Below are 15,088 nucleotides of genomic sequence, written 5' to 3' on the forward strand. Positions count from 1 at the left end.
ACACCTCCGTTGTGGACCCGGGGGCATATTTGGTCCACCAACCCGTTTGCCGTGGGTTGCGGCCCTGTGTCGGTGGAGGAGGGGATCCTGGTGGTTGAGGGCAATAGGTTCCTGGAACCGCGTTCCTCTTGCCCAACACACCACTTTGGCCCTGACTTCGCCTAGACGGGTGGTAGAATGGGCCCGGTTCTACCAATCGGCTGGTCATGCCAGGCCCTGTGCATAGTGATTCATTATTGCACAAATTTAATATATTATTTGGTCTTGGCTTTTTGAAATTACAATTAGTCCTGATATTGTATTGCCTAGAGTCCTGTGCCAGAAGGCTTTGGCTCATGGGCCAATCTGGTTATTCCTCTGGATTAACTGAAGTATACCATTCCTGTAACCCTTTGGTGTCAGTTTGCTGGAGGTCCGCTTACGTATGACATCGCCCTTTTTGGCGCTCCATGGCGGGCAGGGAACAGGTTTGCTCAACCAATATACAGTTCAACATGGGTAAACACAATCCAAAAAAACCAAAACGTCAACTTTCAGAATCCGATTCTGAACTTGATTCTGATGAAGATGAAATCGTTACCAAATTATTGTATTCTGAAAGGGATACTTGGTCACGCTTTCTTGTGCTGGAAGCAAAGGGTGAGCGTGCCCTTTCTTCCTACTCACCATTCCTTTTGGAAAAGGGTCTACAAGGTAAAGCTGATGTCTTGAAAGATGTTACAAAATTACGCTCTGGAGGTCTTTTGGTTGAGTGTGCCAGGAAATCACAAGCTATTAATCTTATGACTTCAACCAAATTAGCAGACATTCCAATTACCTGTTCTGCACATAAAACCCTTAATTTCTCTAAGGGTCTTATCCGTGATAGAGACCGAAGCCATGCTGATGAATCTATTGACGGAATCGTATCAGAGCTTAGAAGTCAAGGTGTCATTGATGCCGAGCGATTTACTTATCGTAAAGATGACCGTGTTTTCCCGTCAAATACATACCTTTTGACTTTTGACACGCCAGTGCTGCCAAGTTCTATTAAGGTTGGATGTTTCTCTATGCCTGTGGATCTTTTTATTCCACGCCCTACACGTTGTTTCAATTGCCAGAAGTTTGGTCATGGGCAAAATTCTTGTAAGAATAAACTGACTTGTTTCAGATGTGGAAAATCTGATCATGATGGGATGATGTGCACTAACACCATTAAGTGCTTACATTGCAAAGACGATCACATGGCATCATCAAAAGACTGTCCCATGTGGAAATATGAAGCCAGTGTGCAGAAACTGAAATATGAGAAACGAATCAGTTACTCTGATGCCAGACAACAAGCACGACTACTTATACCTGAAAATGCTGAACCTCCATCTTATGCTTCAGCAGGCAAAAAGGTGACCTTGTCAAACTGATTTAACTTGGGTCACATCGGACCATCCAACATCCCTTTCCGAAACAGTACTGATTCAAAAAGCAGCCTTAGATTCAAAACAGCCGTCGTTAAAACCAACAGGAACAACAGCATCTACACAAACAGGATCCCATCAAATCCAAATGTCAAAGTGTGCCAAAGTAGATATTAAGAAAAGAGTCAGTCAGATAGATTGCCGAAGGCACTAAAAGACACTGTGCTACTTCACAATAAATACGGATTGCTTGAAGATATGGATATTGAAGTATCCACCCGTGTGAGCGCTGGTGGCCATCCAAGTGGTCACTCACCGAAAAAGAAAGGGAGAGCAGTATCACCTGTTACTACTCCTTAGATATTTAAACCACAATGGGTTAGTCACCTAATCTATTACAATGGAATTGCAGAGGACTTAAAAGTAACTTAAATGAAGGACAGTTGTTGGTTCAAGACTTTAAACCGTCAGCACTATGTCTCCAAGAGACGTATCTCAAACATACCGATGTATTTGATTTAAGGTAGGTTCAACTATATTAGTTAGACAGAATATCATTCGTAGCCCCGTTCACCTGAATACAAATCTCCAAGCCGTAGCTATTCGCCTCAACTTGCACATTGCGGTTACTCTATGCTCTTTGTACATTCCACCCTCGTTTGCTCTTCGACAAACTGATCTTAAGAATCTATATGATCAGTTACCAAAGCCCTGTATTATCATGGGCGATTTGAATGCGCACAACCCTCTGTGGGGAAGTACAAGTACAAGCAATAAAGGCAAGGTTATTGAGGATTTTATATCTGAAAATAGCTTATGTGTTTTTAATGACGAATCAAACACCTATTTACATCCTGGTACAGGATCGTATTCTGCACTTGATCTGTCCCTCGCTGATTCAAACGTGTACAACGAATTTGACTGGTCTGTTCATAATGACCTTTGCGGAAGTGACCACTTCCCAACGATGACCCACCTTTATCACGGTGGAATTTTAATAAGGCCAATTGGTCTTTATATGAAACATTGTGTATGGAAAAATTAATACCAGAAAATTTTATCAATATATCAGACCCGATAGAGTTGTTTTCTGCTCAGTTAAATGAAATTGCTGACCAGTCTGTTCCTAAGTCCTCTGCAGTTCCTCACATTCGTAAACCGTGGTTCAATGATGAATGTAAACAGGCAAGAAAGTGTAGAAGGAAAGCTGAAAAGTATTTTCGCCGACACCCCACTGTACATAATCTAGATAAAGTAAAAATTTTAAATGCCAAAGCTAGACGGGCATTCAAACAAAATAAGCGTCAGTCGTGGAGAAATTACGTTAGTAAAATAAATTCACGCACGCCAATGACAAAGGTGTGGAACATGATTCAAAGAATAAAGGGGAAAGGTTCGAAATCTACTGTTCATCATCTAAAGGATGGTGATAATTTATTAACTAACAAAACTGACATTGCAAATAAACTTGGTGAAACTCTCGCCAAGCATTCAGAAACAACAGGAGAAGAAGAGATTAAATTTTATCTCAGACAACGGTGAGGATTATAATGAATTATTCTCAATACATGAGCTACATACCGCCCTTGAGCAAGTGCATGATGCAGCAACAGGGGCTGATGATATCCGCTATCAGCTCCTGAAGCATTTGCCCGAATTATGTCTGGAAACGTTGCTAAACATTTTTGATTCAATATGGACATCAGGGAATTTCCCACCTTCCTGGCGTAATGCCATTGTGGTCCCAATACCAAAGCCTGGCCGGGATCATACAGATCCGTCGAATTACAGACCAATATCTCTCACTAGCTGTGTCTGTAAAGCCATGGAACGAATGGTGAATAATAGATTAGTTTGGGATCTTGAAACCAATAACCTTATCACAAATATTCAATGTGGTTTCCGGAAAAAATCGTAGTACCATTGATCATCTGTACGCCTAGAATCCTTTGTTAAAAATGCTGTAGTAAAGGAACGACATGCAGTATCGATTTTCTTTGATCTTGAGAAGGCCTACGATACCACCTGGAAGCATGGCATTTTGAAGGATTTACATGACTTTGGTTTAAGGGGTCGTTTACCTCTTTTCATATCACAGTTTTTAAAAGACAGGCAATTTCAACTCCGAGTGGGATCAACCCTGTCTGATCATTAAAATCAGGCAATTGCAGTTGTGTTTAAACAAAATAAATAAATGGTGTCTCGAAAACGGCTTTAAATTTTCTAAATCAAAAACTAATTGTATACACTTCTGTAGAAAATATAAGCCGCATAAGGACCCAGAACTATTTTTAAATGGTTCCCCCATCAAAGTTGTAAATGAGGGCAAGTTCTTGGGTCTAATTTTCGATTCCCACTTAACCTTTGTGCCGCATATCAAATCACTAAAAACAAAATACTTGAAGCCACTCGATTTACTAAAAGTGGTATCCAACTCAAAATGGGGAGGTGATCAAGCAGCTCTCCTACATTTATACCGATCACTTGTCCGTTCAAAACTCGATTATGGCTCCATCGTATATGGTGGTGCTTGCAAAAGCAACCTGATACTTCTTGATTCTGTCCATCACCAAGGTCTAAGACTTTGTCTTGGGTCTTTTAGAACATCACCTATCGACATTCTCTACGTTGAGGCTGATGAACCATCTGCCGTATAAAATTAGCTTTACAGTACATTACTAAATTATACTCTAATGAATCTAACCCTGCATTTGATTGTGTCTTCAATCCTCTTTATGAAGATTTATACAACAAGAAATCTTCTCTGGTTCCACCTCTAGGGCATAGAATTAAACCATTTCTTTCTTCAGCCGGCATGCAGCTGGAAAACATAGCTCCCTCTCGTCTTCTTTCTTCTCCTCCTTGGCAGATGGTTAGGCCCCAAATTGACCTAACATTAACATCATTTAAAAAATCAGAAACTAATGACTTACAATATAAACAGTAATATAATCAAATGAAGCATAAATACAGCAATTATAAATCCTTATTTACAGATGGGTCCAAGGGCGGTGGCGCAGGCGGTGGCGCAGTGACTTGTGCCACTGTCATTGGATCCAGAACTATATCTTCTAGATTACCAGATAATAGTTCTATTTTTACAGCTGAAGCTAACGCCATATTGACAGCTCTTAAATATATTCAAAGACACCCTAAACGTAAACAATATATAATCTATTCCAATTCTCTTTCTTGCCTTCAGGCTATTAAAAATATTTCTTGTAAACATCCACTTTTAATTGAAATTATTGAATTGTATAATACTCTTGCTACAGGCCAATACGACATCGTCTTCTGTTGGTTACCCAGCCACGTGGGCATTTCTGGTAACGCAATGGCCGATCTTGCTGCCAAGGCGGCACTCAACAAATCTGTGACACCACTTCTTATTCCATACACTGATTATAAAGCTAACATTAGATGTTATATCCGTGATCTGATGCAGAAGAAGTGGGACACCCAAATGTGTATAAATAAATTACATGAGATAAAACCTTACATTGGTTATACCCACTTGGGTTGTCAGTCCAGATTTGAAGAGGTTATTGTACGACGATGTCGTATTGGTCACACTAGATATACTCATTCATACCTGTTGAAAGGTGAGGATCCTCCGTTTTGCATCCCTTGTGATGAGAGAACCACGGTCAAGCATATCCTGCTTGACTGTGTTGAATTCTCCATCATAAGGTACAAATATTTCAATGTAAAATTAAGGACCTTTTCAACACCGTAAGTTCTCATTTAATTCTTGGCTTTTTAAAAGAAATTGATTTCATCACTGAATTTTGATTATTATATTCTGTACATAGCTGCATTTTAATTCATGGTAGTTTAGATTAGTAACTTGAATTGTTAGTGGCTGTACCCTCAAAGGGGGTTGAAGTACCGTAAAATTATTGTCCTCCTGAGAGGGTACGTAAGTCCCTACACATTTCCTGTACGTTTAAACTTCCAGTGTTTTTAATCGTAGCATATGTGTATTTTTAATATTTGGCTAGATGGGACTAAATTGCTAACAGCTGAGGGGATGATGTAAATCCAACTAGGGTCCATGCAGGTAGCAAAGGTACTGTAAGTCCCCATGGCCCCTAGTATGGTGATCTACCTTCAGTTGTTAGCAATCTATAGCCGGATTTTATGTTGTATTGTCCGAATAGTGATATTAGTTTTATCTTTCCACGCTAGTTTTAATTTAAATTGTGATATTCTAGTTCTTTTACTGTCCTTCGCCGACAGATTTTATAATATACATATAATCCTTTTCTTTGTTAAATGTTCTCGTCACAATATGGCTGAAATATTGCCGATGTGACGTTAAATATTAACTCACTCACTCACTCACTTGAAAACGGCTTCAAATTTGCTAAATCCAAAACTAATTGCATACATTTTTGTCGTAAATATAAACCACATAAAGACCCTGAACTATCTTTAGATGGCACTCCCATTAAAGTTGTCAAGGAGGCCAAGTTCTTGGGATTAATTTTTGACTCACAACTAACGTTTCTGCCTCATATTAAATCTCTGAAAACTAAATGCCTGAAAGCACTTGATCTGTTGAAAGTGGTATCAAATTCTAAATGGGGAGGTAGTAGTTTTTTTATGAGGTCACTGATCCCTGACGTATATTTATCTTATTGTAATGTGGATTCGTAAGATATACGATGCCGTCATGCCGTGTCATGTCGTCATAGCAGAAGGCTGCGTCAGGTAGCACTCCTTTATTATTAGAGGGTTAAAGTGGGACAAGTGAAAGAAATAATACTGCTACCAGCGACACATATATCCGTTATCTTTAGCTAATATACAGATGTAAACGGGGTTATCCGGGGTAATAATGTGCCTGTTTTGACTGTTAGCGCAATGAGCACTCACCTCGAGACAGGAGTGCGGCGCAATATAAATGCAAATATTGTATTATATAAATGCAAATATTGTATTATTTATTATTCGATTCATTAATGTTAATAAAATGTAGACCTGCGTTTAGCACCCTCTAACGACCTGCTAGTAAATGATCCATTGTAATATATATAAGTGATATTTACAAACACGTTTAACAATCGTACAACTATATGCTTGTATACTTATTTGCGACGTGGTTTATCGTATTCTGGGCGCCGCGCGTTTTCTTGTTTACAGATGTAAGCAGCATATACCCAGTCTCTATTGTAGCGTTGCCTCCTGTCGAAAGTCGACCTAATGTCGACCATTCTGTATCAACGTTGCGAGCTACGCTTACAGTGGTGGCTGCGTGTGTATGTCTGGCAACTTTGGATGGAGATTAAGCCCCAAAGTAATTGCGCACCGGTAGTATCAGTCATTCAAATGGCAGATGAAAACTGGATTCTATATCGCTAAGTAAAGATGCATGAAATATGCACATGAAAAAAAACAAACTCTACTCTTAAAAGTGATGGTTTTACTTACTGACACCATCGTATGTTTCTGTCAGGTATACGGCGGATTAGTAGCGACGCTGAGATGATGTTTGGGAAGCAGCTGGCGATGCCTGTCAAGATCCTCTGAGCTGTTAATATGGCGTTTGCTTCTGCAGTAAAAATAGAGCTGTTATATGGTATTCTAGAAGATAATGTTCCGGATCCAATGGCCGTGGTACAAGCTACTGCACCACCGTCCTTGGATCCGTCTGTAAATAAGGATTTGTAATTGTTATATTTGTTTTTTAATTGATGATATTCTTGTTTATAGTATAAGTCATTAGTTTCTGATTTTTTAAATGTAGTTAACGTTAAGTCAACTTGTGGTCTAACCAACTGCCAAGGAGGAGAAGAAAGAAGACAGGAAGGAGCTATATTATCTAGCTGAATGCCGGCAGCAGTAATGAAAGGCTTAATTCTCAGCCCAAGAGGTGGAACAAGAAATGATTTCTTGTTATATAAATCTTCATAAGGGGAATTAAAGACAGTGAAATCCAGGATTAGACCTATTAGAATATAACTTTGTAATATGTTGTAAGGCTAATTTTATACGTCGATGGGTAAGAGATGGTTCGTCTGCTTTAACGTAGAGACTGTCGATAGGTGAAGTTCTGAAGGACCCAAGACAAAGTCTTAGACCTTGGTGATGGACAGAATCTAATAGTTTCAGGTTGCGTTTGCAGGCTCCACCATACACGATGGAGCCATAGTCAAGTTGTGAGCGGACAAGTGATCGATATAGGTGGAGGAGGGTAGCCTGATCACCTCCCCACTTTGAATTAGAAACGACTTTTAATAAATACAGCGCCTTCAGGCATTTATTTTTTAAAGATTTGATATGGGGGAGAAACGTTAAATGTGAGTCGAAAATCAGACCCAAATCTTTGCCTCCTTAACGACTTTGATGGGACTGCTATTTAAAAACAATTCTGGATCTTTATGCGGTTTGTATTTTCTACAGAAATGTATACAATTGGTTTTTGATTTAGAAAATTTAAAGCCGTTTTCAAGACACAATTTGTTAATTTTATTTAAGCACAACTGCAGTTGCCGTTCAATAGTATGCATATTTTTTCCATGACAAGAAATATTAAAATCATCCACGAAAAGTGATCCATCGATTGAATCATTGAAAACCTTGGATAAACTGTTGATCTTGATTCTAAAGAGTGTTACAGACAAAATACTGCCTTGTAGAACACCCTGATCCTGATTATAATGGTCAAACAGGGGTGATCCCACTCGGACTTGAAATTGCCTGTCTTTTAAAGATTGTGAGATAAAATGAGGCAAACGACCTCTCAAACCGAAATCATATAAATCCTTTAAAATGCCATACTTCCAAGTGGTATCATATTCTTTGTCCAGATCAAAGAAAATTGACACAACGTGTTGTTTATTTACAATAGCATTCTTAACATAGGATTCTAATCGTACTAAATGACCAATAGTACTTCGGTTTTTCTGAAAACCACATTGAATATCTGTGATAAGATTATTCGTTTCCAAATACCAGACTAATCTATTGTTTACCATTCGTTCCATGGTTTTACAAACGCAACTGGTTAACGATATAGGGCGGTAATTTGAGGGATCTGTATGATCTCGGTCAGGCTTTGGTATGGGGATTACAATGGCATTGTGCCACGACTGAGGAAAATTTCCTGAAATCCAAACGGAAATATTTCCAAAAGTGTCAAAAGACATGTCTCAGGTAAATACTAAGTAAATGTTTCAGTAACTGGTAATGAATGTTGTCATCTCCAGCTGCAGTATCATGAGCTTGCTTGAGAGCAGTATGTAGCTCATGTAGTGAAAATACTTCATTATAATCTTCACCGTTATTCGAGTCAAAGTTGATTCTTTGTTTTTCTTGTCGATTTTTATATTTCTGACATTAATTCAGGTATATAGTTTGATGATGATGAATTTCTGGAAAGAGTTTCACCAATTTTATTGGCAATATCACCCTTACCAGTTATCAATTTCTCACCTTCTTTGAGATGTTTAACAGAGGATTTGGAACCTTTGCCTTTTATTCTTTGGACCATATTCCACACCTTAGACATGGGTGTGCGCGAGATAATGTTGGAAACATATTTCCTCCAAGACTGGCGCTTGTTTTGTTGATAAGTTCGTCGTGCTTTGGCACTCGTAATTTTAACAGTATTTAAGTTGTGAACGGTAGGATGTCTGCGAAAGTATTTTTCTGCTTTCTTCCTACACTTTCTTGCTTGTTTACATTCATTGTTGAACCATGGTTTACGAAGATGAGGAATTTCAGAGGATTTAGGAATTGATTGGTCAGCGATTTCATTTAACTCAGCTGAAAACAACTCTATCGGATCTGATACATTCATAAAGTTTTCCGGTATTAATTTTTCCATACACAGCATTTCATATATAGGCCAATTGGCTTTATTAACATTCCACCGTGATAAAGGGGGATCATCATAGGTATAGAATAGGCATCAGAATAGGTTCCTGTTCCAGGATGTAAATAGGTGTTTGATTCGTCATTAAGAACACACAAGCTATTTTCAAATATAAACTCCTCAATAATCTGACCTTTATGGTTTGTGCTTGTACTTCCCCATAGAAGGTTGTGCCCGTTCAAATCGCCCATGATGATACAGGGCTTTGGTAACTGATCATAGAGATTTTGGAGATCAGTTTGTCGGAGAACAGATGAAGGTGGAATGTACAAAGAGCACAGAGTAAACGCAATGTGCAGGCTGAGGCGAATAGCTACGGCTTGGAGATTGGTATTCAAATGAACATCGCTGTGAATGATGTTACGTCTAACTAATATCGTTGAACCTCCAGTCGCTTTATCCCCTGGTGGAGAGAAAGAGTGATAACAAGTGTACTGCCTTAAAGCAAATGCATCAGTATGTTTGAGATACGTCTCTTGGAGACATAGTGCTGACGGTTTAAGGTCTTGCACTAACAACTGTACTTCATGAAAGTTATGTTTAAGTCCTCTACAATTCCATTGTACAAGATTAGCTGAATGGCTCATGGAGGGATAAGTATCTAAGGAGCAGTAACAGGAAATACTGCTCTACCTTTCTTTTTGGGTGAGTGACCATTTGAATGGCCACGCGCTCACACGGGTGTTCGAGCAATCCATATTTATTATGAAATTGCACTGTATCTTTTAATGCTTTTGGCAATCTGTCAGACTGAATATGTTTTTTCTTTGTATCCACTTTGGTAGATTTGTACGATTTGATTTGATTTGAGTCTGTCTGTGTAGAAAATGTTCCTTTCTGTTTTGGTGATGGCTCTGTGACCCCTTTGGAACTTACGGTATTTTGTAATTGATCTGAAAGGGACTTGGGATGGGTGGAATGTACCCAGGAAAGATCTGTCTGACAGGGTATAGACACCGTGACCTTTTTTAGCTACTGAAGCATATGATGGACTTTCTGAAACAGGTGCAAGAAGTCTGGCTTGTGTTCTGGCATCAGAGTAACTTAGCCGTTTTTCACTTTTTAATCTCTGCACAGCGGCCTCATATTTCCTAAGAGGACAGTCTTTAGAAGATGCCATATGGTCTCCTTTGCAATTTAACCACTTGAAGGTGTTGGTACATGTTTTCCCATCATGGTCAGGTTCTCCGCATCTAAAGCAAGCTAGCTTATTCCTACAAGAATTTTGCCCATGGCCGAACTCCTGACAGTTAAAACAACGAGTAGAACGTGGGATAAAGAGATCTGTAGTCATGGAGAAACATCCAACCTTAATAGAAGAGGCAGAACTGGGGTGTCAAAAGTCAAAAGATATGTATTGGACGGGAATACACGGTCATCTTTACGGTATGTGAATCTCTTTGCCTCAATGACACCTTGACTTCTGAGTTGAGAGACAATGTCTTCAACAGAAATGTCAGCAAGACTTCGGTCTCTGTCACGGATTAGTCCGTTGGAAAAGTTGAACGTCTTGTGTGCTGAACATGTAATTGGAATGTCAGCTAGTTTGGTTGACGTCATGAGATTAATGGCCTGTGACTTCCTGAAACATTCAACCAGAAGACCTCCAGACCGTAATTTGGAAACATTATTCAACTCACCGGCTTTACCTTGTAGGCCCTTTTCCCAGAAATGGGGAATAGGAAGCAAGGGTTCGTTCACCCTATGCTTCCAAAACAAGAAAGCGTGGCCAAGTATCCCTCTCAGAATATAACAATTTCATCACAACGTCATATTCATCAGAATCAGATTCTGAAAGTTGCCGTTTTGGATTTTTTTTTTGGATTTTGCTTACTCATAATGAATAGTAGAATGGTTCATCAAATATGTTCCCTGCCCACCATGGAGCGCCTACAAGGACGATGTCATGTGTAAGCGGAGTTCCAGCAAACTGACACCAAAGGGTTACAGAAATGATATACTCCAGTTAATCCAAAGGATCAACCAGATTGGCCCATGAGCCACCGCCTTCTGGGAATAATCTCTAGGCAAGAACATAAAACAAATTCATGAACGTTCTGAGTATTCAGAATGAAGGTACCGAGTCAAGATATAACAAAATAACATACCACAGGGCCCAGCGTGACCAGCCGATTGATAGAATCGGGCCCATTCTACCACCCGTCTAGGTGAAGTTAGGGCCAAAGTGGCGTGTTGGGCACAGTGACGCTATTCATTGCTCCCATGCCCTCAGCCACCAGGATCCCGTCCTCCACCGACACAGGGGTGCAACCCACGGCAAACAGGTTGCTCAATTTAGTCGCCTCTTACGACAAGCAATGGGGTGCCGTGGACACATTCTGCCCCGGGTCCACACGGGAGAAGAGCACTTAGCGTTACCCAGCACCCACCACGAGGAGGTGGCTCTTCACGGGTGCCAGGGACAGTTGAGTATGCACGAAGACCTGGCAAAAGGATAAGTACAGCGAAGCAGGATAAACACTTGGTAAATCTCGCCCACGTAACAGATTCTTGAAAACAGTGGATCTCCAAGCTGTTAAATGTCAACAACGTCAAGATCAAATGGAATACTGTTCCTGGCCGCTTTCGTGCTGCTGTTCGTCCATCACTGACACGACGTCACCGACAGGCCCGTATGGAATGGACTAGGCGTCATTCTCCGTGGAATGAACACCAGTGGTCAGCCGTATCGTTTACAGATGAAAAAAGATGTAATCTGTCATTTAATGATGGTCATTGAAGGGCTTTCCGTCGTCGAGTGGAACGTGTCAGAGATACAACTGTTGCTACCCACAACCTATTTGGTAGAGACTCCTTAAATGTTTGGGCTGGGATTTGAGCAACTGGACGAAATGGCATTTACGTCATTAATTGCAATCTCAATGGTCAGCGATATCGAGACGAGACTTTAAGTGTCATCACATCACGTCTGTGTTCCGATTTTGCAGGATGATAATGCAAGACCACACTGGGTAAGAATAGTCACAACTTACCTGCAACAGCAAGGTATTGACCACACGGACTGGTCAGCATGTGCTCCTGACCTCAATTATGCATGTTCTCCAAACCTCAATCATGCATTGGACGAGTTGAGTAGGAGAGGAGAGAGGCCACATCATCAACCATGAACTGCCCAAGAACTCAACGAATGGAAGAAGATTCCGCAAACCTTTTTCAAATTGATACTCAGCATGGTGTCACGGTGTAACGATGTCATTGACCAAAGGGATGGCTACACAAAATGGTAAGATACTGATCATTTTAAGACTCTATGATTTTCTATTCTGATTTCTAAGAGTGTCTCATATTAATGCTCTGTAAAATCGTAAGCTTTTCATTTATTGTTAGGAATATTACTTGAAAAGTATTTTCCATACATTAAACATGTTATGTAAGTTGAAAGGGGTTGTTTATTAACACTATGAGTGTAGCCTGAAGACAACGTGACCCTTCAATATTGAGAGTTATGTATGTATGGATGGATGGACGGACGGACGAACGGATGTGCAGTGCATAATTTTTCGGTAAAAGGCAATCCTTCCTCTAATTAATATGAATGACAAATACATCTCTCTTCGTGTAAGAACTGTCAGCTACAGATTTGTTACTTGTGCGATTTTAGGAATAATATTTGTCTGTGAAGTACTGTGATGAAGTTGCTTCTACATATCGTGTCATTTTTTGACATATTTTATGTTCAGACTGCCTTCATCTTGGCACTTCTCCGCTACCAACCGCCGACCTATGGCAAGTACAAGTTTCCCAGCTACGCCTCTACTATCGGCTGGTTCATTGCAGTGCTGCCCCTTCTCCCGATACCCATCTATATGGTCACCACTGTCAGGAAGCACATGGCGACCAATTCTCTGAAGAAGGTAACTGTGATTCGTCATATTTCACTACTGAACGTTACCGTTGGTTTCACTTGACTGGTTGTCTACATGTAATACGTCTCGAAAAATACAACAGCCTTGTGTATTTGCCAATACTGCAAAGCCTGATGAGTACCTATCAGTTAGTGCCTTGCCCTATCCATCACGACAAGGACCTGAGTTCAATTCTCCCAACGGGTATATTTTCTGAATACGATTTGACATTTCATCCACCTGGAATGTGGAATCGGGACCAATCATGCACATATGGATCAGCTTTCATTAAACATACACGCATCAGTTTGCTGTTGACCCAGCAGATCCTTTTCCTGTCCATACTCAGTCCACAATGCTGGATAAAGTATGTGAAAGTAATTATTGTAGAAACTTCTCTCCTCAACTAGTCAATACATTAATGTTGATGAAGTCTTTAATAGCTTCTTTCAGAGTATAAAGATCGCCTTGAGACCTGATGCTGACTGGGGTCCCACGATCTCCAAATGAAGAGTAGAGTGAAGAACAAACAAACGGCACGCCCACCTTTAAAACTATCTGCAAGGATCTTATCAAACATTTTAACATCACTCTTGTGAAAACGATATCCCCACCCGTATAACAGCAACCTGTATGGAATGTTAGAATAGTATTATACAGTAATGCATTACAATTATAGATTCTCACAAAACATCACTGTAACAAATATATTTGTCTATTTGTTTTCTGCTGAACTTCACTGTATACTCTTCCAAAAAAGTGGGGAACCTGAACTTTCAATTTGGATAGGAAGTGTAAACGTCAACAAACGTTTCAAGGACAGACGTCTTATGAACGCACCACCATTTCCTTCTTCTGCTGTAAAACGATTTTTTGAAATTATATATTTCGAATATATAATATACATTTTTTCCCTTTGCACATTGTTATGTGGAATTGTTTCAAAGTACTTTGAGATATGCTGACGAAATTATTAACAACAGCTTTAAGAGTTACCATTTACAATTAAAGGCCGTTGTATGTGTGTTCTCTATGACACGTTTGAGTTGAAATGTACAACTTAGAAAGCCCTGCATGTGCACATGTTGCGCATCAGAAGCACACTGTTTATACTATACTTCCATTACTTTAATAAAAACACACATTAATAAAATTGTTGCTTTGTCCTAATGCTTTTTGTTTTGATTTACCAACCAACATATTTTCCTTTTACCTACCAGTATGTACAACATGTGCAATATACATATAACAAGAACATGTATCATTTGATAGGAAATGAACGTGTTGTTCCTCTGTATTCCGAGGTTGTCTGTATCCACCTAGTATATGTTCCAGGACAATATGGGGCGGTAGGTAGCCATGTAGTTAGGCTGAAGCCCTAGATTCGACTTCCCTCATGAGTACAATGTGTAAAGCCCATTTTAGTGTCCCCAGCCATGACATCGTTAGAACATTAATAAAGAACCGCATAGAAATGAACTCATTCATTCAGTGGAGGATATTTTACAACAGGTACCGATTATTACGGAAACATCAGAGATGCACACACATCTCTACTGTAAAATATTGCTTCCTGTAGATTCACTCCTGAGGGTATGTCTTTGCAATACTTTTACTGATTTCTAAATTTTCAATTATTTTGATAATTGTTAGTTACATTACATTTATTTTGCGTTTATATGTTTTGCATCTTGCCTGGTTTTCCGTTTATACCTTTATGTTCTGCAGTACCGATTGCTTTCTCTAACATATACCTACAACATGAGAACATATAGCTCTAAGCAAATCTCCAAATACGTTTTCCATGAGTACGGTCACATATTCATTTTCATTTTTCCATTTTCCTAAAGCACAATGAATGCACGTACACGTGGTTTAGCATTCACAATACCAAACATTGTAATCATGCTCGTTGAGTACAGGCACCCGTGGCGAGCCACCTGCTCGTG

The 15,088-nt window shown here is 39.7% G+C and overlaps 1 pseudogene; it reads left to right on the forward strand.

Annotated features, from left to right (window-relative positions):
* Window positions 1–15,088, forward strand: part of LOC137256482 (sodium-dependent proline transporter-like) — a 69,163-nt pseudogene that overhangs the window by 22,713 nt on the left and 31,362 nt on the right.

The sequence above is a fragment of the Haliotis asinina genome, chromosome 11 (assembly GCF_037392515.1).
Source record: "Haliotis asinina isolate JCU_RB_2024 chromosome 11, JCU_Hal_asi_v2, whole genome shotgun sequence".
NCBI classification, from domain to species: Eukaryota; Metazoa; Mollusca; class Gastropoda; order Lepetellida; family Haliotidae; genus Haliotis; species Haliotis asinina.